Source organism: Camelus ferus, chromosome 12, assembly GCF_009834535.1.
Source record: "Camelus ferus isolate YT-003-E chromosome 12, BCGSAC_Cfer_1.0, whole genome shotgun sequence".
NCBI classification, from domain to species: Eukaryota; Metazoa; Chordata; class Mammalia; order Artiodactyla; family Camelidae; genus Camelus; species Camelus ferus.
In genome coordinates, this window is record NC_045707.1 from 10,379,807 (window position 1) to 10,402,105 (window position 22,299).

Below are 22,299 nucleotides of genomic sequence, written 5' to 3' on the forward strand. Positions count from 1 at the left end.
CCAGTCTGTCAGACGCCTGCCTGGGGCAGACACCAGGGTCTGCGGCCCATCTTCCCTGCTCCTAGGACTGGGGACAAGACTGTCCGTCTTGTCCCAGCCCTGAATGTCCAGCCCCTCCCCTGGCTTTGGGTGGTAGCCGTCCCTGTGCAGTGTCTCGCACCAGGAGAGGCCCTGCCCATTGCACCATGGCTGCGAGGGAGCCCATGGGGCAGCCGGCCCCCCCGAGGTCCGGTGCCAGGGAGAATGGGGTCCGGGGGGCGGGGCTGGGAGAGGGCTGAGGGACTTGTGCTTTTGCAGTGACTGGTGGGCGGGAAGAGCTCTTGTGCTGGTGCTGACCGTGGACCTGAAACGGGGGGATTCCCTGTGTTTGAACAAACCGGTCCCATTGACACGGAGTCGGTGGCGGGGAGGACGTGCTGCAGGAAGGCGGGACCTGCCAGGCCACAGCTCGCCTGGGCCTCCGGCCTGTCCACCTGGAGCCAGGGGTTTCTGCTGGGCCTGCAGCCCCGTGGGCCAGCTCTCAGGGCTGCTGGTGAGTGGGGTTTGCTCCCAGTGTCAGGCAGCTGCGGCCCTCCCTGAGCTTCCCTGCTCCCGCCCCACCAGCAGACCCTCTCCCCACCAACTCTTCTCGTCCCCTTCCCTCCAGCCCCACGGGGTCTGCCCCCCTCAGCTGCAAGGCCTTGTCTCACTCCTCCTGTAGCCTCTCCCCAGCCCCTGTCCCTGGGACGGAGGTGATCTCAACAAGGAGGGAGTGCTCGCAGCCACTCCGTGACCGTGTGACTGTGCTTGAAGCATCCCGCTCCTGAGCCCGTTTCATTGTCAAACTGAGGCTAATCATTCATTTAGTTAAAAAAAAATTTGCCCAAGTAAATTCCATATAAATGGATTCAAGAACTAAACCACCCCCTGAAAATACTCAAAATAGAAATAAATGGAGTGGTGCCAGGGACCAAAACAATAAAGGAGAAGAGATGACAAACATCTACCGTCTGCTACCGGGAGAACGCGCTGCAGTGACCAGCAGAGCTCAAAAACCTCAGCGGACAAAGGCAAATCACACCAAGCTCGGCAAGCAGGTCTGCAACCGGTGAGGCAGTTAAACTCGTTCGTACGTACAGAGGTCTTGGAAATAAGTCTGGCAATAATAACTCCTGCAAATAAAAGTGCGCCCAGCACGGAAAATAGGCCATTCACAAAAAGAAGAGATACAGTGACTGTTAAGATGTCCACATCACTCATAGTCCAAAAAAAAAAAAAAATGAAATCATGAGAGTTCTGAGCAGCTGACCCACCCTGGCTAAGTCTGCAGTAATTGTTAGCAGCAATAGAAAACCACTACACTCTTTTTAGTCTTTATATTTTTTTAATTTATTTTTGTTTGTTTTTTTGGTTTTGGGGGGGAAGTAATAACAGATTATTTATCTATTTATTTATCTATTTGTTTATTTAATGGAGGCGCTGGGGACTGAACCCAGGACCTCAGGCATGCTAGGCACATGCTCTGCCACTGAGCTCCACCCTCCTAAGCTTTGTACTTTTTTTCCTGAAGATTTGGCAATGATCTTTGTTGTTTTTACTTTAAAATGGTGGTGTAGGGTACTCACAGCAGACCGCACAACACAAATCGAGCGACAGTGAGTTGTCACAAGGCCAACAGGGGGCCACCACCTCCGTCAGGAGGCAGCGCTGGCCACACCCCCAGTCTCCCCTGATGCCCCTCCCCAAGGAGGATGCCGCCCTGAGCTCTGACACCGCAGTGTGGCTTTGCTCCTTCCTAAACTGTGTCATCCTGGGGGGTCACACAGGACCGACCCTTCTGCAAGTGACGTTTCTGTCTGTGAGCCTGTCCGCGTGGCTGGGGAGCCGGGCTTCGGGTTTCTCCCAGTGCCGCTGTTTTCTCACAGATGCGCGGACCTCAGCGTGTCCTTCCCACTGCAGGTGGACGCTGGGGTTGTTTCCATTTGGGGCTATTGTAAATACTGCTGCCCTGGACATCTGCATGCAGGTTCCTTGGCAGACACGTGCCCACAGTTCTGCTGGGTGTTCGCCCAGAAGTGGACGGACGTGACCACATGGCGTCTGTGTCTTCCACTGTAATAGATGATGACCAGCTATTGGCCAAAGACGTTTTCCAATTCACGTGTCCACCTGGGGCTTACGAGGGTTCTTGTTTGCTCCTTGACATCCTCACTGCCAGCTCTTGGTGTGGTCAGCCTCAGTGTGGGGGGCACGTTATCTCCATCCCTGAGTCCTCCCTCCTGCTCAGAGAGTTGAGGCGGCCCCTCCCGCATCTCCTGTTCCTGCTGCAGCCGAAACAGACAGAAAGGGACCTGCTGAGGACATCTTGTGATGCTAACATCAGAAGCATTTTCTCCTGTCATTAGAATTCCTCAGAAACATGACTTGAATGACTGCATAATATTCTATGTGTGGATTAACATAATTTGTTTATCCCCTTGCTGTATAACAGGGTTTTTTTTCCTATTGCAAACGATGCTGATAAACGTGTGTTTCTGAGCACTTTCCCAGCGTTAGTTTCCACTGGTGGGATTCTTCAGTCGTTGCTGCCCAATGAACGGATGTGTTGGCAAAACGACCACTTCTCTCCAGTCCAGGTGCCCACTCACCTGGTTGACTTGAGAACGTCTTAGAAAATACACGTTTATAAGAAATTATTTAAAAAAAATTAAGACTAACTTGGGGGAAAGTATAGCTCAGTGGCAGAGCATGTGCTTAGCATGCGCAAGGTCCTGGGTTCAATCCCCAGCACCTCCATTAAAAATAAACCTAATTACCCTCCCCCACCAAAGAAACAAAGAACAAACAAAAAGTTAAGGATAACTTGAAAGAATAGAAATAGAGTGTAACTTCCAGGAGAGGAAAAAGAAAGCTAATGAACAAAACTGATCAAGTCAAGAGAAGACAGGAAAGGAGGTGGGGAGACGCAAAGGAAAAATTGGGTAAAGAGGAAATATTAACACTGTCCAAGGAGTTCAGATATGATCTGATGTGATCATGATGAATAAATTCCTAATTCAGAGAGAGTCACATTATACTTTTTAAATACTGTGTACTATTTACACGAGATACACCAAAAAAAAAAAAAAACAGCACAAGATTTGAAGTAAGAAGATGAAAAAAATAAATGTGAGGAAATACTAACCGAACAACAGGAAGGCTGAGAATATCTATTCCCCTAAAAAGAGTTTTGAAGAGCGTTCACAAGGACAAAGGGGTGTGTCCTACGATGAAGAGAGGACCTGGGTGACCCCTGGGCCTGTGTAAACAGGGCATCATGACCCCGACAGAAAGCAGAGAGTGACATTCCCACAGCATAACTGGACGTGTGAACCCGTCTCTTACAGAAAAGTGTGGACCAACAGGGGAAACAGTTTAAAAAAAGAGATTTAAAGAAGAATGATGGTTTGATGTAATAGAAAGAATTTTGCTTTCCACAGAGTATGCATTTATTTCCAGCACATGAAAAACATTTACAAATGTTTGGCCTATTATAAGGGGAATTTCAATAAACCAAAAGGAAATCTTGACAATATACAGACCTGTGCCTTCTGTCCACAATGCAATGATACTAGAAATCACAACCGAAGAGAACATTTAAATGCCCAAGTCCCCATATAAATAACCCACTGAAGTGAAAAATGGAATCCTGCTGGAAATTATAAAACAATAGTAAAGTCTAAAATGTCAACACTTGTGGGATGCAGCTAAAGTAGTAATTAGAGACTTTATAGCCTCAAATACATCATAGGAAGACAAATATTTAAAAGAATTTAGCTCAACATTCCGCTTAAGCTGGACAATGAATGAGGGCAAAAGTGCAGGAAAAAAACTCATAAGGATTAAAATAAGAAAGAAGCAGAAGTTACTGCCGTAGAAAAGAAACACAAATAACGGAAATCACTGATAAAACCAAAGTTAATTTTTAGACTAGACCAGCGATGTCATCAGGGGCCTTTGTTTTGCAGTTGATGTGTTTCCAGCACTCAAAAACAGCATGTACATGTAGCAGGGGTTGAATGAATATATGCTGAATGAAAAACAGAAAAATGTCTAAGGAATAAAATTCAACCACATTAAGGAAAAAAAGGAGGCAAACTACAGATACTGAAGAAATTTTAAAAATCATAATTATCAGAGAATGAGAAGACAAGCCACAGACTGGGAGAAAATATTGGAAAAACAAATCTGATACAAGACTGTGTTCCAAAATACACAATGAACTCTTAAAATGCGACAACAAGAAAGCAAGCAACCTGATTCAAAAATGGGCAGAAGAACCGAGCAGACGCCTCACCAGAGAAGATGCACAGATGGCAAGTAAGCCTATGAAAAGGTGCTCCGCATCTCAAGTCATCAGGGAAACGCAGACTAAACCAGCAGCGGGGCATCGCTGCATACCCAACAGAATGGCGGGAGTCTGAAAACTTGACAACATCAGATGCTGGTAAGGATGCGGAGCAACAGCAACTCTCATGATGGCTCTGAGATCGCAACATGGTGCGGCCACTGTGGAGGACAGTTTGGTGGTTCCCTAAAACTAAGCATACGCTCACCACATGCTCCTTGGTATCTACCCAAGGGAGCTTGAAAACTTACATCCACACAGAAACCTACAGACAGATGTTTATTCATAATTGCCAGCACTTGGAAACAAGCAAGATGTCCTTCAGTAGGTGACTGGGTAAAGTATGATGCACCCCAGCAATGGAATGTTATGCAGCACTAAAAAGAAATGGGCCTCGAAAAGGCTTCATAAAGCCTTGAAAAGATATGCAAGAACCTTAGATTCATTAGCAAATGAAAGAAGCCAATCTGAAAAGGTTGCATGCTGTGCGATTCCAACTCTGACATTCTAGAAAAGGCAAAACTATGAAGACTGTAAAAAGATCAGTGGTTGTGGGGTGGGGGAAAGAACAGACAGAACACACAGGATTTTTTAGGGCCATGAGACTACTCTGTGTGATTCCATGTTGGCAGATACATGCCGTTAGACGTCTGTTCAAACCCATAGAATGTTCAACACCAAGAGTGAACTCTGGTGTCAGCTGTGGGCTTCGGGTGATGATGTGTCAATGTGGGTTCACCGGCTGTAACAAACGTAGCAGCTGGTGGGGGATGCTGATGGCGGAGGAGGCTGTGCACCTGTGGGAGGAGGAGGCACATGGGGGTACGTGGGAAGTCTCTGTACTTTCTTCTCAACATTACTGTGACTCAAAACTTCTCTAAAAATGTAATCTATTAATTTTTAAAAACTCATAAGGGCGTCCTAGGAATGGCTTTTGTACCTATGAATTTGAAAACCTGGATGAAATGGACAATTTTAAGAAAAAATACAAATTCCAAAACTTGACTCAAGAAGGAACTCAACGCTGAGTAGATCAGTAGTCACTGAATACCTTGCACAGGTGGCCACATGGCTCCCTTTCCGAAGGCGGTGTGCCGGATGGTTTTACAGCCTATGCTACCAAACCCCAGTGATCAGAATTTAGAGAGCAAAGCATGGGCTGGGGGCTCCGGGCACAGCTGGGGTGAGGGCTTGAACGCCGGGGCGGCCTACATGTCCACAGCTGTGAGGGTGCTTTTCGCTTCTGTGAACCTGAGGAGCGGTTGCGGAGTCTGCCGAGAGTGGGGTCTGGTGCTTTTCACGGGGAACAGCCTGACTTCGGCCCCCACTGAGCAGGGATGTGGCTTGGGGGAGCTGAGGCCAGAATGCAGCCACAGGGGGGTTATTTGCTGCTTGTCGCGTTTTGTTTATTTTTTTCCACCAATTCTGCGGGCTGAGAGTCTACAGGCCCCCAACCCCACCTCCGTGCTGTGGAGTTAATAATGCAGCTTTTATTTATAACTCTTTAGGGCTGGACCACCCGGCATGCATGTGGTTTTAAATTGGATCCAGGAGTCACTGAAGGAAATGCTGACCTTAGACTGTACTGGTTAATTACAGCCTGTGACCAGGGCCTTAGTGTTCAGTGACCCAAACTGGGGGTCGGTTTATCTTAAAAACAAACAGAAAGAGTTGGGGTGGGGGCAGTGTGCTTACTGCCCAGAGAACATGGCCTCTTCTTAGATGGAGGTAGAGGAACAACTCAGCAGACCTCAGCTTGCTCAGAAGTCGGGGAGCCAGGCTTGGCGAGAGCACGGAAGCAGAAGATGCGAGGGAGGCGGGGGAGGAGAGAGGTCTCTGTGGGAGACCAGCTCGGTCTGAGGCGGAGAAGCGCCTGAGGCCAACATGGAAACTTGAAACAGAGATGCACCCAGACTGCGCGAGAGGGAAGGCGCTCAGGTCAGGACCAAGGGGAGCACCCGGAGGGGGCGGGGCCTCCTCGCCCTGAGGGGCGGGGCGGAGCAGGTGCAGCCGGGCCAGGAGGGCGCGGCCTCGCCGCAGGCGTCCAGGCCCGAGAGTGCGCGTCCACCTGTCTCTGATGCGGGGATGGGCGTTAGTCGGGGGCGGCTAGGTTCGGACCTGAGGCCCCCGAGATCCCCAGAGCCGATGCCTTAGGTCAGCCCACCTCCTTCTCCTCCACCCCCACCTGTTTGTTTCTTCAGAGCCAGAACCACCACCTCCAGGACCTCTTGTTCCGGAGCTCAGAGCTGCCTCCACCAGACCTCTGACTGGTCCTTTATGATATTTGAGGAGCGAATGAATGACAGTGCTTGGGGCCTCCTGGAGAGGCCAGGGCCCTGCAGCCAGTGAGGCCTGGGCTGGCCTGGCCCCCAGGCGTCCCTAGAGGAGGGGTTTTACCCAGCAGGGGTCGTGAGGGGCTGGCCTGGCGCATGGGGTTGAGTGGCTGTCCATTTACTCAGCAAGCGTTCACTGAGGCCTCCTATCTTCCCGGCACTGTGACCTAGGGAGGACACCCACTGGCGTGGACTCAGATGATGTTCAAGGTCACCCCAGTAAGTGAGATGCTGGGTGGTGCCTGGGCTCAGGGAGGCCGGACCCCAAAGCCCACGCCTCCCCGTGGTGACCCTCCGTGGTCACCCCAGTGGAGTCGAGGCCACAGGACGAAGATGGTCATAGTATGACCTTGGTCTCCCAGGTGGCAAGTGGCAGGAAGTTGCCCCTGCTCCCCACTCCAGGCTGGAGTCTCTTAATTAGCTCTCAGTGGCCACCGTCCTCACCAGGCCACCGCCACCGCCAGGGAACGCTGTTGGGGAGAGGGACCTGGGGACAGCGGCCCTGACCCGCTATTAAAAATAATTGGCCACCCATGATGCCAAGAAAAATGTGTTCTTCTTCAGTCTGCCTGGGAGATGTGAATTATTCTCCTGTTGCCATAGAAACCAAGATACGTTCCCACATCTTTCAGATATTTAATTTTGTGGGCCCAGAGATGACCCTGTGAGCTCCTCAGAGAAGCAGGAGGCTGAGGGAGGGAGCGGGAAGGGAGAGAGAGGTGGAGAGGAAGTGGGGGAGATAGACAGCCACAGATGGGGCTGGGGAGCCTGAGCCCCTGCCAGGCGGATGCCCACAGGGCAGTGACCACAGAGGGCCGTGCCCTGACCTCTGGGACTGGAGGCCGGGCTCCTGTAGGGAACCTGGGGTCCTGGGCGGTACGGGACACTGGCCGCGGCTTGGTGGGACACCTGACTCTGGCGGCTCCACCTCCATCAGACAGCTGCCCCCATGCCCTCTGTCCCCTCCCTGTTCCCCTGCAGTCCTGTCCTGCACCTTCTGCCTTTGCTGGGACGCTCCCTCTGCTCAGAATGGCTTTCTCTGGCTGGGAAATCCCTTTCTGTTTTTAAGGCCACTGTCAAGGCTCCATGCAAGGCTCCATCCCTGTCCCTGGAGACCCCACCACCCCTCCTCCAGAAGCCCCACCTAGCACTGGCCCCCACGTTTGCCTTAGGTGACAACAGAGGACCTGCCACCTCTGTCCCCTCCTCCTGGCAGGGAGCAGCCTTGGCCACCCAGGCCCCGGCAGCCTCCTAGGGAGGAGTCTTGGGCGTGAGCGGAGGGATTGTGCAGGAGCAGGGCCTTCAGCCAGCACAGGGGGCCTCGTGCCCGGAGCCCCAGGCAGCAGGCTTTCCTGCATCTCCTCCTGGGGTGACAGGCCCCTGGCCACAGGGAGCCGGGATGGAGCCCAGGCGCTCTCCGGTCATCCCCGAGTGGACGTGCGCTTCATCTGGGGGCTGTGGAGGGAAGGAGTGGACATCCAGGGAGGTCTGGGTGCAGAGTGGGTGTGTGGTGTGGGTATGACATGGCGGTGGGCGTGGCATGGTGGTGGGCGTGGCGTGGCGGTGGGCGTGGTGTGGCAATGGGCGTGGCCGGCACGCTTGCCCATCCGTGGCCCTCCTCACTCACTTCCTGTTCTCTCCTCACAGTTCTGTGAAGGCTATTTCCTGCTTTTATTCCAGTTTCAAAGAATTTGCTTAGATATGTCTCTGGCATTTTGCTAATAGTGAGAAGAAGGGAAAAATGATCAGCCTTAAAAATCACAACTTCAAATGGAGCTGTTTTAAACAGTTCAGTTTCCAAGTTGGAGGCAGGTGTGAAGATGGAAGAGACACGTCAATCACTGAATTTCGGAGGGAAAGAGGGAGAGCGGCACTGCCCTGTGACCCGGGGTGGGGGTGGGGGGTGGCAGGTGCAGGATGGAAAGGGTCCGAATGTGTTTAGCGCGTGACTTCAATTCTTCTCTGTCTCTATGTCCAGATGTGTTTTTTCCATGATGAAGATGGTGGGGGAGCCGTTAGAAAATTGGAAAGTAGAGGAAGGGGAGGAGGCAGGGCAGTCCCAGGAGCTGCGGGTGGGGCCTTCCCCTGGCGTCTCTGAACCTCATCGTCCTTGCAAAGCATCCCAGCCACCTGAGCCACGCTTTCAGCTCCTGCACGACTACCTGGATAGACGGGGTCCCTGTGGCAGGGCTGTGTCCCCTCCCTCCCTCGTCTTTCCCAGGTCCCAGGGTGGGCGGGAGAGGGCCACATGGCCCCCTTATGCTCACTCCTCTGCCCTGCGCAGCCCCTTGTCACAGACGGGGCTGTGGGTGGGCTCCCCTCCCTGCGTGTTCAGGCAAGGGGTCTCGCCCCCACTGGGGACACTGAGTCCCTGGCCCCTGGGTCTGACCCACGCCCTGGGCTGAGGGTCCCCGTCCTGCGTGCTCACTGGGGCTGCCGGGCAGAGCCGGGAAACCGTGCTCCTGAAAAGAGTTCCATCGATTCGCCAAATTAATGTTTTAGTCCTCCACATCGCGGGAGCTGTAATGAAGTGTCAACTGAACGAGAGGACTAAAAGAATGAATAAGATGTCTTTTATGGTGTCATTACATCTTATAATAAGATTTACTTGTCAACTTAAAGTGTCATAATGTAGTCATTTATTTGGTCACCTACGGAAGACGTGTGCGGTTCAAGGTTCCTGGTGTAATAATTACCCTGGAAAGGTTAGGGCTTGTCCTCCCACTCCACACCCTCCATCCCTTGGGGCTCCTGGGCCCTGGGTCCCAGCTTCCTCTGTCCTCTGGATCTGAGCCTCGCTCATGCACATGCTGCGCCCAGCCCTGCGCCGAGGCCTGACGGAGCCCAGGGACTTGTCACGACTTGGTCTCTGTCTGGCTCTTAGCCCTGGGGTGGGATGAACGCTGATAGAGGGGCTCAGGGCCGGACATGAGCGCTCTGGGGGCTCGTCCAGCCTTCGAGGTTCAGGGACCTCCTCCCAGAGAATGGGACCTCTCAGCTGGGCCCTGAAGGATGCATAGGAGTTCGCTGGCTAGAAGAGGGCGTTCTAGGGAAAGAAGAGCACAAGCAGAGGTGGGGAGGGGCTGGCCGGGGGCCCAGCCCGGAGCAGAGCCTGGGGGCGTGGTGGGGCGGGCGGGAAGGGGAAGCAGGACAGGCTGGAAAAGTAGTCTGGGACCAGCCCCTTGGGGGGCTTGAACACCGTGCTCAGGAGCTCATCCTGTAGCAGCAGTGCCGACGGGGGAGCGACGCGGGCCTCCTGCCATGTTCAAGGTGTGTCTCTGACTGAGAGGAGGGGCCACCCCTGCCACGACCTGAGACGGGGGTGCCTTGGGAGGAGGTGCCCCCAGGCAGGGTGGGGTTGAGGTTAGTCCTGGACACGTGACCTGGGAGATGCCTGTTGGGTGAAGGAGACTGCAAGGCGTTGGATAAAAGGACTGGAGTCTGAGGAGAGCCCAGGAGAGCGATGCACGATGGGGGTCCCGGTGTCCACATCATAGGGCGGGAGAGGGCTCCCTGGGAGGGACCAGAACCGCTGAGCTTGGCAGTCCAGGGTGGGGGCGGGGCATCTGGGGTGATGTGGGGACCTGGTGGGGGACCGGGGAGCCTGGGTTTCCTTTCTGCGGACTCGTGGCTGCTCCCCGTGCAGGGGCTGCATCTGCTTGGTCCGGGGGCCTGGCCTGCTTTCTGCTTCTGCACCCCAGGGCCTGGTCAGCTGCCTGGGCCCCTTGTGGGGCCGGGAGGGTCTCCTGTCTTCGTCTCTCAGCCCTGCTCCCCTCCCCTGTGTTCTCCCCGCCCCTCGCACCCCTGGGTGGGTGGCTGGGTTTGTAGGACAGGATGCAGGCCCGACTGCTGCAGTAAGTAATGCCCACATTTATCTCATCCTTCCTGAATCTGTGCCCGTGTGCTGTTCCCTCACACCAGACTTGCCGGACATGAGCCTCCTGCGGCTGTGGGCGTAGAAAGTGATGCATCGAGGCTGGAAGGGCTCCTGCCTTCACTGCACGGGGCCCCCCACTCTGTCCCTGGGTGCGTCTGCCACCCCGTGGGCCAGCCCACCAGCCTGCCCAGGTCCGAGAGCTCAGTGTTCAGGACAGCGCTAAAGCATCTCTGGGTGAACTCACCTCCTGGTTTGGCTACTGCTGGACCGGGTGGGCACTGGCTGTGGCCACAGGGGTGTCAACAGAGGCAGAGGCACTGGAGCGCCATCCAGTGAGGCCTACAGGTGACCCCACACCCCTAACTCCAGCCCCGACACCACCCGCACCCCTTCACTCTTCTGGGCGCTCTCGGTGCCCAAGGTCGCGGCGTCCGAATAGCTGGACCCAGTGCCCATGGCGCGTCCCCGCGGGCGCAGAGGCCGTCCAAGCTCCGTGTGGGGCCTCTGCACAGGCTGCCCGGCCCCGGATCCAGAGCCCCGCCGCCCACACAGCCCCACGGAGAGATGGAGAGGCCTCCACCGCGGGCGAGCGGTTCCTCGGCCTGGTTTCCAGGAGGGCGTTTTGCTGATGTGCAGAATTTCCAGCAGGACAGCGAGGTGCCTTCCCTCAGCCCGCAGAGGTCATTAATTTATACCACCGGTGGCTGCATCAGAGATGGCGGCTGCGTCACGTTAACAAACCATAGAGACCCGCTGGGCCCGAGAAGGTGACCACCCCGTCCGCCTTCCTGGGGCAGGAGGGGTGCCGGCCGGAGGTGCTTCTCCCCCACGGGCACAGCCTGGGGGGCTCGCTGTCTTCCCGGGGGGCTGCGTGTGGCTGAAATGACGCGGATCTGCGGAACCAGCCCCGGCGAGGGCTCTGCAGGGCTGCCCTGCTCCGTCCTGTTCTGCGGTGCGGAGGCCTGCTCTTTGAATTCTCCCTCCCTGGGGGCCTGGGCACGGCCTCCACTTCGGGGGGCTCAGCTGAGGGCGGGTGAGAGCCTGTTACTGTGGCCCCGTGACCTCTAAGCCCCAAGGCCAGGCCCTGTCTTCCAAGGTGGACTCAGAGGCGGGCGCCCCGTCCCCCCATCCTTTGGTTCAGGGCGTTAGAGCCGACCTTTCCAGTGACCGGAGTTCACACTGGGGAGGTGGGCGCCGTGAGCGCCAAGCTTCTTTCTAAGGTCTCCCTCCCTGGAGGAGGCACCTTGTCCCCGCTCAACCCAGCCTGGCGGTCAGACCAGGTGGGTGACAGCCGAGGCACATCTTAGAGGAAAGTAAGGAGGAAAGAGGCCTCCCCTTGGCTGCCCCTCTGTCCACCCAGCCCCGGTAGCTCTGGCCAGTCAGTGCCAGGGGCTGGGTGTGCTGGCTGGGCCCCAGGTCGCTCACCTGCGTGTGACTGTCCTTCCCTCCTCCCGGGAGCCTGGGCGAGCAACTGGGGGAGCGAGTCGGGCGGCAGGACGGGCGGGCCTGATGCTCCCGGATCCTGGCAGAGGAAGGGGGCGTCCAGGGCAGACCATGTCTTTCCCTGCACCCGGGGCTGTGCCCTGGGGATGTCCTGTTCTTGAACCCGGAGGACCAGCATGACTCAGTGTGGAACCATCAGGCTGTGGAATTAAACCTGTCCTTGCCTGAAGGCCACAGGACCAGCCACTTGGGTGCTGAGTCCTAACTCCCAGTAATTGGAACGTTACGAGGTCGTGGACTGTAGCCGACTAAGGTGGCGGTGAAACAGCGCCCTCGGCTCTTCCTCACAGGGCCGCGCGCTGCAGGGGCTTCCGTGCCTGTGGCTCTCACCCCTGGCCGTGACGTCGGTGGTAGTCATCCTGGGCTCAGCTCATGCTTCCGTTTAAGAAACACACTCAGTTGATGCTTATGTGTGGCAGGCAGCCCGAGAGCTTACCCACGTGGGGTGTGACTCAGGGAGCTGGCTACTCAGCAGTGGGATGGCCTCTGGTCCTTGCCGGCTGCAGGCCCTGCGGGCGGCCGCTCCGTTTAGCCCTGGATGGGTCTGTGGTCACCAGAAAGGGCGGCCGACAGGCTTAGGGTCGCGGGAGCCTTGCCGGCCTCTCAGGCCCCGGCGTGGACGGTCGTCCCTGAGCGGAGCTGTGCTGGTCAAAGGGCATGGGCTCCCATGCTCTGTCTGGGGTCCTGGGCACCCCCCGGCCCCCTCCCGGCTCTGGTGGGGGCATCTTGACAGAAAAGCCGGTTCCCCGCTGGGGCCTGCTGCACCCCACCCCTGCAGGGCCCCGGCCCCCATCCCTGGAACCCCGCCCAGACGTGAGCCTCTGACCTCAGGGTCCCCGTGAGGCTGCCAGCCAGCCTTCGCGGAGAAACAGTTCTGGCACCTGGAACGCGCTGCTCCTGCGGAGACTTGCCGAGTCATCTTGGGTTTCTCGGATGCACCGGCCATCTGTCCATGGGTGTGCGAGGGGGCTGTGACCGCCCTGCTCACGGCAGGACCCTCGTGTCCCTTGTTCCTTGTTCAGCAGGAACTGGATGATGCCACGGCCCCTCTCGCCTTCTCCCCGCACCTCCGCCCCCACCTGCGTCTTAATCGGCAAAGATGGCTGATTCCCACACGTGGTGGTCACACAGTCCTCAGAGTCAATGGCATGGAACTCGAGGCCACCAGCAGGGCCCCCACGGCCGCGCCCTGTGCTCCACCGAAGGCCCGAGTCTTTGCTGCTTCAAAGCAGAAGGAGGGCAGGAAGGAGCTTCCCTCTCCTTGTGCCCAAAAAAGGGCCCCGGAGAACATGCATGTGGCGGGGAGGGGCTGGCCTGACCCCCAGGTAAGTGGGGAGCTCGGAGCAGCGAACGTGGGGCGTTCTCCGAACGAGCGGATGACCTGCTGCGGCTGTGACGGCGCTCCGGCCCCGAGGGGAGGGGCCCGGCGGGTGAGCGCCTCAGTCCACACTCAGTTTTGGGAAGCCCCTCTGGACCCACGCTGGTCTGTGGTCAGCTGAGCCAGGATTTCAGGACCCAGGGGAACCCAGGGAGCGGGCCCACCCCCGCACGTCTGTAGCCAGCGCTCCGCTGTGTGGACGGCTGTTCGGGGTTGCTCAGAAGGCCTTGTGTGAGTTCGTTCCCCAGAATGGCTGCCATGGTGAACAGGGTTCTAAGAACCACGTTCGGTTCACATCCAGGGGCCTGGCGGGGCTGGGGTGGGTGGGGGTGACATCTGTATGTGTGTCTGGATTTCGGGGTGGGTGTTTGGGGTTGGCGGGGCAGCCGACCTCACACCCTGGTCCTTTCCTCTGCCGGCTCATGGCTTCCGCAGGGCCCTGTCCAAGTTCAGAGAGCACGGCGTCCCTGGAGGACACCAGGGCGGGGTGATCAAGAGCAGAGCTGGGGGCCAGGGGCTCATCTAGGCCCCCTCTGTGTGTCCTGGCATCCCACAGCCCCGCTGGAACCGCCAGGACTAGGGTGAATCAGAGAAACCGGTTCCCTCTGGGAGGAGAGGCTGGTCGGTGTGGTGCTCAAATTTGCCACCTTGTGGAGGAAGCTGATGGGGTAGGGCGGGACCCGGCCGGGGGCGGGGCGCCAGCAGCGGTGCCCTGGGGCCGGTGGTGACTGACGAGCTCCAGCAGCACAGCCCCCCACCCCGCACTGGTCATTTGCTGGGCACTGATGGACAGATGGCAGCCCCCGCCTCTCTGGCCAGAACCACCCCTCCTGGCCTCCTGACAAGGGCGCCCTCCTTGGCCAAACTCCTTGGTTAGCTGACCAGCTTCTTGTTTGTTAGACAGGCTCCTCCGATGGCTTAGGCATCCGGCCTCTAAGTCCTTGGCCTTCCTCGAACAAGAATTCTGTGGGCAGGTTTGCCAGAGCCTCGCTTCCTCTGGTCCCTCCTATGCTTCCCCCCACAGACCCCTCACTCCGCTCTGGCTACAGGGCCCGGCTCCTTGCTGCTTTCAGAGCTGAGCTCTGCCCTGCACCCAATCTCTCCCTCTGCAGCAGCGCCTATAAAATCTGTCTTGCCATTTTTAGCAAGTGTCTGGTGAATCGTTACCTTTAACATTATTCCCGGACTCCTTCCCCTCACTGTCCCTCTCTGCTCCTGTATCATCTGTATTTCCCGACCTCCTGGGATCTCCCATCAGCACCCACACAGGCGGAAACAGCGCATCTTAGACAGCCCTCCCTGGCCTCACCCACTTCTGGCTCGTTCTACCCCGTGTCTGCTCCCTTTGCAACAGAAGCCTACTGGCCGGCCTGCTGTCCCTCAAACACACCACATGTGGCTGCCCCAGGGCCTTTGCATGTCCCCCAGCCTGGAGCATCCTCCCAGACACCTGCGGGGTCACCCTTCCATCCAGTTAAGTTCTTTGCTCAGCATCACCTTCTCAGAGTCCCCTGGGTGAGCCACACACGCTGCTCTCCTGTGTGCCTGCAGCCATCTGACCTGCACTCTCTGTGATCCCGGGTCCCTCTGCCCACCCCCGGGCTCACTGTCAGGCCCAGTGCCTGGCACACGGGAAGCACTCACTACGTGTTTTTCAACTGGACTGGATTCTCTCGCTTGGGAACTTCGAGGGGACATGTGAGCGCTGAGCCTGTTGGCAGCAGGGTTGGATTTGGGACCACCTGGGGAGATGCGGAGGTGGGGAGAGGCCCTGAGTCACCCCTCATGGACCGCGGCGGAGGGAGCAAGATGCCTCGTTGGGGTCAGGGTGTCCCGGCGCTGGCCAGCGCTGCCAGGCCCTGAAAATGCTCGCCGGAGCTCCATGTTTGGCCTCGGTGCCCCTGGTAACTGAGGCTTCCTGGCGGGGTCTGTATCCCTGGCAGCCTCCATGCTGACAGGGCTGCATGCCCCCAGCCCTCGGAATCCCTTCCGGGGACTCAGCTCCCACGCGGCCCAGAGGCTCTCCCTGAAGTCCGCCCCCAGCGCGTTCCCCACCGCAGCCCAGCGCTGGCGCCGGGGCAGACTGCACCCCGTTCCTCCATCCGAGTGTTTGACGTGGGGACCCCGCCCCCGTTGTCTCCTCTTTCCCAGGCTCATCCCGCTCCGTCCCCCATCACCTGACGCAGGCCGCCCAGGCCCCGCCTGCGGTCTTCATTCTGGACCCCCCCACCCCGGACCACGGGAGAGCCCTGTGTGCTCATCGCTGAGGGCGCTCTGCCCCAGCTGTTCCGTCTCTGGGCCCCCACAAGCGCCCGAGCGCAGCATTTCCTTAACGACGCCGTGCACTTGGGGAGACGGCCCAGTTGTCAGGCGCTCACGGCTGCGTGGGGACTGGAGAGAGCGCTGCCCCCTGCTCACCGTGTCGCTGGCCGTTAAGCTCAGGCCTTTGCTGTAGGGCTCACCAGGCGTCTGGTCAGCTATCTGGGGCTTTGTCTTCAGGGAGGACGGGTTCTGGCTCGTTAGTGCTTGGTCTCTGTTGCTGCCTGGGGCGCATCTGGGCACAGGTGTGTCCTCAGCCCCGTGGGGACAGAGCTGACCCAGGGGCAGCGGCCCCTGAGGACGGGCGCGGGGTTCCCGAGCCTCTCCAGGGTTTGTGCATTTATTCGCGTGAAGACCCTTCGGAGCGTCTAAAAGAGGAACCACACTTAGGCATACGGGTAAGGGAGCACCTTTCGTGGGGGAAAACCCTCATGAAACTGGGGCTGACTTGTCCCTCGGGGACGGGTGCAGGGTTAGAGATTGACGAAGGGGACAGGCTCTGGAGCCAGGCAGAGAAGGGTTACGTCCTGGTCCCTGCACTGACCAGCTGTGCGGCTCCGGGCCGGTCCCTTCTCTCTGGACCCAGCTTCCTGTTCTATAACATGATGTGACCTTTGGTGAAGTCAAAGCAGATGAGGCGTGCCAGGTGGTAACTTCTCAGAGGCGTGGTGGTGACCATGTTTGTCAGGTAAGTTGGCTGTGTGGTTTGTCACCAGGGTTGGGGCTGAAGGGAGTACTGACTGGGTCATTTTGTCTGGGTACACGGTGTGTGTGTGTGTGGGGGGGTGAGTGTTTGGGGGAAATATTCCCATAGGATCCACTTTGCACTGTAAACGGGGGGCTGGAGCCTTCTCCTGGGTCCTGGGATGAGGACAGTTTACGAATTATCTTGTCCCATCTTGTCTCTGAGGCTGGCCTGTTACCATCCCCACCTCCGGGGGAGGGTCCTGCAGCTCATGTGATGGGGCCGGACTTGAGCTCGGTCACCTGGCCCCAGCCCCCCACACCTGTGGCCTCCAAAGTCTGGAACTGAGTCCCCCTTCTCAGCAGGAAAAAAAAAGTTTGAGTCAATGAGCCAACGTAAGTGTAATTATTCATTTATAAATTACACACACGTATGTGCATTATGAGATATTTGTAATTGAAGTGAGAAACACTGAAATAAAGATGAAGTAACTAACATATTGCTAAAGTAGTATTCGAATCTCATTCTATCAACAGTACTAAAACCATTTTGTTTTCACTAAAATGTTATTAAACGTTTTCCTTTAGTGAGTGCCATCTGATTGTACCTCTGTTTTGGGGGGATCTTGCCTGAGAATTTTGTGATCCTGGGATCTGAAGGTGTGGTTCTAAGTCTTGTCACTCCCGTGCTTGGTTTTAACAACATCAGTGGTCACACAGTCTCACAGACCGCGGGCCCAAGGGAGGGGAGCCTCGCCGCCGGGGCTCCCCGTCGACCACGGTGTCCATCTTCCACCACGCACGTGAGATGCGCCGGGATGTGGCTGGTACCCTCCCCATCTTCCCAGAGATGCCGTCCCTTGTTCTTGTGGGCGACACACTCACACACACTTACACACGCACACACACAACACACGCACACGTGCACACACGCGCACACATGCACACACAAATGAGCACAAACACACTGAAACTTTCCATACAAAAGATTTTTCACAGTTAGACAATATTTTCCCGCGTGTTTTAAGCGGATAGATTAGAATTTTATAGACAGATGAACGCACAGCAGTGCAAACATTTCCCCAAGGCCAAGACCGTTTTCAAAACATATTCGTTGCTCGGAAGGTCGGTCTCCCCCTCTCGCTGTCGACACCATCACCTTACCTGAGCGACTCACGCATCCTGCGCACTGCTGCTGGTGGCGGGAGGTGCGGCAGGAAGGCCCGCTGCTCCCCAGCTTGGACGTGGACAGCCTCCTTGCCCGCCCCGGCCCCCCCTCCTCCTTCCCGTGGAGCAGCCTCCCCGGCCTCCCTCCTGAGGCTGCCCCTCCGGCGAGGGATCCTTCTGGAAGGCACAGGCGCCCCACCTCCCCTGAACAGGGGCCCTCAGGGTCATGGTGGGGTGTCTGAAGCCTGGGTGCCTGCGGGCGACCCCTCCTTGAGCCAGGAGAGGTGTGTCCTGTGGGGTCCGGCTGGAGGAATGATGCCTGGTGGGGAGGGGATGGCGAGGACACTGCTCCCTGGGCGGGGCTGCGTGGCCGGGGGCGGGGGTGACCTGGTCGTGCACCTGGGCCGGTGGACCTGGGTCAGCAGGGCAGGCGGACCTGGCTCTTGGCCAGAAAGTCAAGAATGTTCCAAGTTGCTTTTAGTTACCATCTGGCTCTTTCTGTGGGGCTGTCTAGACAATGTCCTGTCTCCCCTCTGCGGAGATCGGGCTGGGTTCTTCCAGCAACACCACCATGGTTTTAAAATACGTCCCCCATATTCTTAGATCTTCTCACTTCGAAAGACAGAGCCCGGTCTGCTCCCTCGAGTGTGGCTGGACGCAACGAGTCACTTCTGACGGCGAAGCGCGGCAGAGGGGCGGTGGGGACCTGCCAGCTTCTCTCCCGGTCCTCTCTCTGGTCGCTCGCTCTGGGGAGGCTGCTGCCACGCTGTGGGGACCCCAGGGCCTCCCACCACGGCTGTCTTGGAAGAGGTCCCCCCCGCCCCACTGGGGCCGTCAGCCGCCTGCCAGGAGAACTGAGCTGGAACCGCCCAGCCGGCCGCTCCGCCCCGCAGACTCGGTGAGACGATCAGTGCGTGTGACGCGCTAAGCTGCTGAATTCGGGGATGGCTAACTAGCACGAATAGCCAGAGCTGAGGATGCTTGTCAAGCGCTTCCTGTGTCCTGGGCGCTGGTTCGATCTTCCCCGGCCCCGTGAGGGAGCAGACACGCGCATTGGCATCGTTTCCAGGTGAAGCAGCTGAGGCACAGAATGGCGGAGAACCCGCCCCATCACACAGCCCCCGGCGCCAGGGTGGCCTTGGAACCAGGTCGGTCTTCCTCCGGAGCCTTGTTTGGAACCAGCTCATAATACTGTTAGCAGGGAGGAAGTTCGTGTCTCGGGCAGGGAAGAACCCAAGAGCGAGTCACAGTAAAGTGAAAGCAGGTTTATTCAGGGAGAGACGCTCTCCATGGACAGCGCGGGCGCCTCACTCAGAGGGGACAGCGGCCACGAGGTGCGGGGTGGTGTTTTCAGGGACCGGGTCACTTCACAGGCTAACGAGTGGGAGGATGATTCCAGCTACTTGGGGGGAGGGGTGGGGGTGTCCGGGGAGTGGGCCCCGCCCACTTTGGGGCCTTTCCCGCCAGCCTGGGAGCTGTCCTGGCGCCCGTGGGTATGTTAATTGGCAGCTAATATGTTGCAGTGGGGGCATAACGAAGCTCAAGGTCACTGGACGCTGGTCTTCGCCACCTTGGGCTGAGCTGGTTCTAACCAGTGTATGTCGCATGCTCAACGGCAGTGTCATTCTTTTAGTGGCTGTGCCCTGCCCCCTGCCTCCCGCCTCAATCCCCCTCGCAGTATCGGTGCCTAATTCTGTGCCTGGCACTCCTACCCCCCCACCTCCCTCGGGACACAGGCCTGCCTTCCGTTCCCCTGGGGGCACAGGCTGTCACCTCCACTGAAGGCTCCTGAGACGGGCACAGAGCACGTGCTGTGCCCGCAGCGCCGCGGACACAGCTGCCTGGTCAGGGACACGGTCCCAGCCCTGTCAGGCCGTGGGATCTTGCCCGCCCTTGCCGGGCCTCAGTGGTACCCCTGTAAGGGGGGAACGAGAGTCAGGGCTGAGTCTTCTCCACAGGGTGGCTCTGGAGACCAGATGAACCCGCGGGGGCTGGTGGCTAAGGGGGAGGCGGCCGCACGGCTCTCCGGGCAGGGAGGTCGGAGCGCCTGGCCCGGGGCCGCCTTACTCAGCCTCCAAGGGCCACCCTCAAAATATGTTCATTCCCCAGTGGGTACTCCCACGCACAGGGGACTCGATGGCAGCGTGATGGTAAACCGGCAGCTCATGACCGCCAGCTCGTCTTAAAACCAAAGGCCAGGCGGTCTCCCCGGAGGGAGGACCCCACCTGTCCAGGCCCCGGCAGCCTGGGCCCCCGGCGGGCGGTGCCCCTGCCTCCCCTCCGGTCTGCTTCGGGCCCGGCCGCGTCCCCTTGAAAGTTTCGGAACTTCAGTATTCATCAGCAAAGCCGCCGCCTCTGTTGGTTCTGCGCGGTTCAGTGTGTTTATCGCTGTGCTTTTAAAACGTCTCCTCCCTCAGTCTCCGAGGTATCCCCCCGGGTGCCCCATTAAATGATCAGATGCTGCTTCCGCTCCCTCTGCCGACGGCCTGGCTGCCCGGCACCCTCCGGGCGGGAAGCCCAGTCACGGTGGCTTTCCTCCTGGAGAGGAGGTGTGTGCGGAGGGGCCCGAGGTCCCCGGCGTGGCTGCCCTGGGAGCTGCCACACGCTGTGGGCTGGGTGGGGGGCCGGGACCCTCTCTGCTGGATTCATCCTGCATCATCTCGCCTGTTGAATGGTCCCCCGTGTTCAGTTCACAAGGAGAGAATTCCAGTGGCTGGAATGTGCATTCTGGGACTCTCTGGAGGGGGAGGGTGGGGCGGAGGGGCAGGGAGTCTCAACGCAGGGAGACCGAGGGGCAAGGGGTGGACATCGAACAGGGGGTAGGGCTCTGGGGACCGGGAGGCTGGGCTGCCTGGGAGCCGGGCAAGGACGACCCATCTAGGGGATAGTGGCCGTGCCCCTCCTGGCCACCCCCCTGTCTCTTCCATGCCTGCTAGTGTGTCGGGGGGGGGTCTCCAGCCCCTTCCCCCCAGGGAGGCTGCCTTCATTGACTGAGACACCACGTGCGGGCCCTGCAGCCCCCACCACCGTGACTCATGAGCATGAATCATTTCTTTGCAGGGTGGGGGCCGAGGCCGAGGGAGACCTCCCAGCCCTGGCTGCCCACAGAGGCCCAGGGCCTCCCACTGCCCCCCACTCATCCAGGAAGGGGGGCTCCGGGCCGGCCCTTTGCTTGCGTTGGGAAGACCCTGGGCCCTGAGCCCGTGGTTTCTGCTTGGTGTTACCAAGTGGTCCTGCCTGGATCTGAGTCCGGGTGCTGAGCCCACCTGCAGGGGCTGTGCCTCCAGGATGCTGCCGACGGGGCCGGGCTGGGCCTGGTGGGTCTGGAGCCCAGAGCTGTCAGCCCACAGAGATGCGCAGATGCCTTGGGAGGCCCAGGTCACTTCAGGGGAGGAGGTGGGGTCGTAAGGGTGATCAGCCTTGGGCAGGCTGCAGGCAGGGGGAGGCAGGGACCCCTCAGCTGTGGCCGCCCAGCCCCCTTGTCTGCAGGACCTCCTCCTAAGTCAGCCTTCTGCATCTGGCCGGGCGTCCCCAGGGGGTGTGGAGGAAGAGTGAGAGGCCACATCCCAGGAGCACTGTGTCCTCCCCAAGCTCTCTGCCTGTGTCCTTTCGTCAGTGCTTTGAGCTCACTTCACCCGTTTGGTCCCTGCTGTCACCTGCTACGTCCTGGGACAGAGTCACTCATCCAGCCAATGACTGGTGTGCCTGGCGCTGGGATGGGCGCCTGGGGAAATGAGTCATTGTCCCACAGCAGCTCATAGCTCAGCTGCGGGTGGGGGGACACCTCTGGGAGCAGACCAAGGAGCTTGAAAAGTGATTAAGAGCACGCAGGGGACTTGGACAGCCCGAGGTGGCCCTGGCCCAGCCCGTGGTCAGGAGCGGTTCCGGTGGCCACTGTACAATGAGTGGGTGGGGCGGCCAGTCTCTGAAGATGCCACCCCTCCCGGCGGTCACACCTGCAGGAGTCCTGGACGCACCGACTCTGGGCTGGGCCTGTGGTTTCCTCTCACCAGGAGAGCCCAGCGGGAGCACCCAGGAGGCCGTGCCCCTTCCAGGCGCGTGGAAGTCTGACTGCCTCCTGGGGTGGCCGTGGAGAGAGGGCCTGCGGCCACGCAGGAGGGATGGGGGCGCAGGTGAGCGCCCTGTGACTGCAGCTGCGGGCGGGACCCTGCACTCATCCAGCGGGACTGACCTAACAGGAGAATCGAGACAATCAAGTGGTTGTTGTTTTAAGTCACGAAGTTTAAATGTTTTGCTGTGCAGTAGGGGTCACCCAGAGGCTCGGAGCTGTAGCAGTGACCCTCAGAACAGGGCGCCCCAGCGCAGGGAGCGGCAGCTGCCGAAGTGTGGGGACGGGTGGAAGTCATCGCAGCCTCTAAACAACGCCTGCTCTGTCCCCTCCCATCCAGGGGCATCGCCAGTAGGTCCCCCAGGGAGCAGCAGGGAGACGCCATTACACACTGGAGACGTTGCGCGTGGCCGGCGGAGGCGCCAGCACTTTTAGCTGTGTGTGTGTCCGCGCTGCCCTGGCACCAGAGGGTGTGGGGCGTGCAATTGTGGATGAGTCTGAGGCCAGCGTCTCTCTCTCCCGCTGGACCTGGGGGAAGGGGAACGCCTGTGTTGCTCACCGTGGCGCCCCTGGTCTCCAGCCGGGGCTGGTGACGCTCCTCCT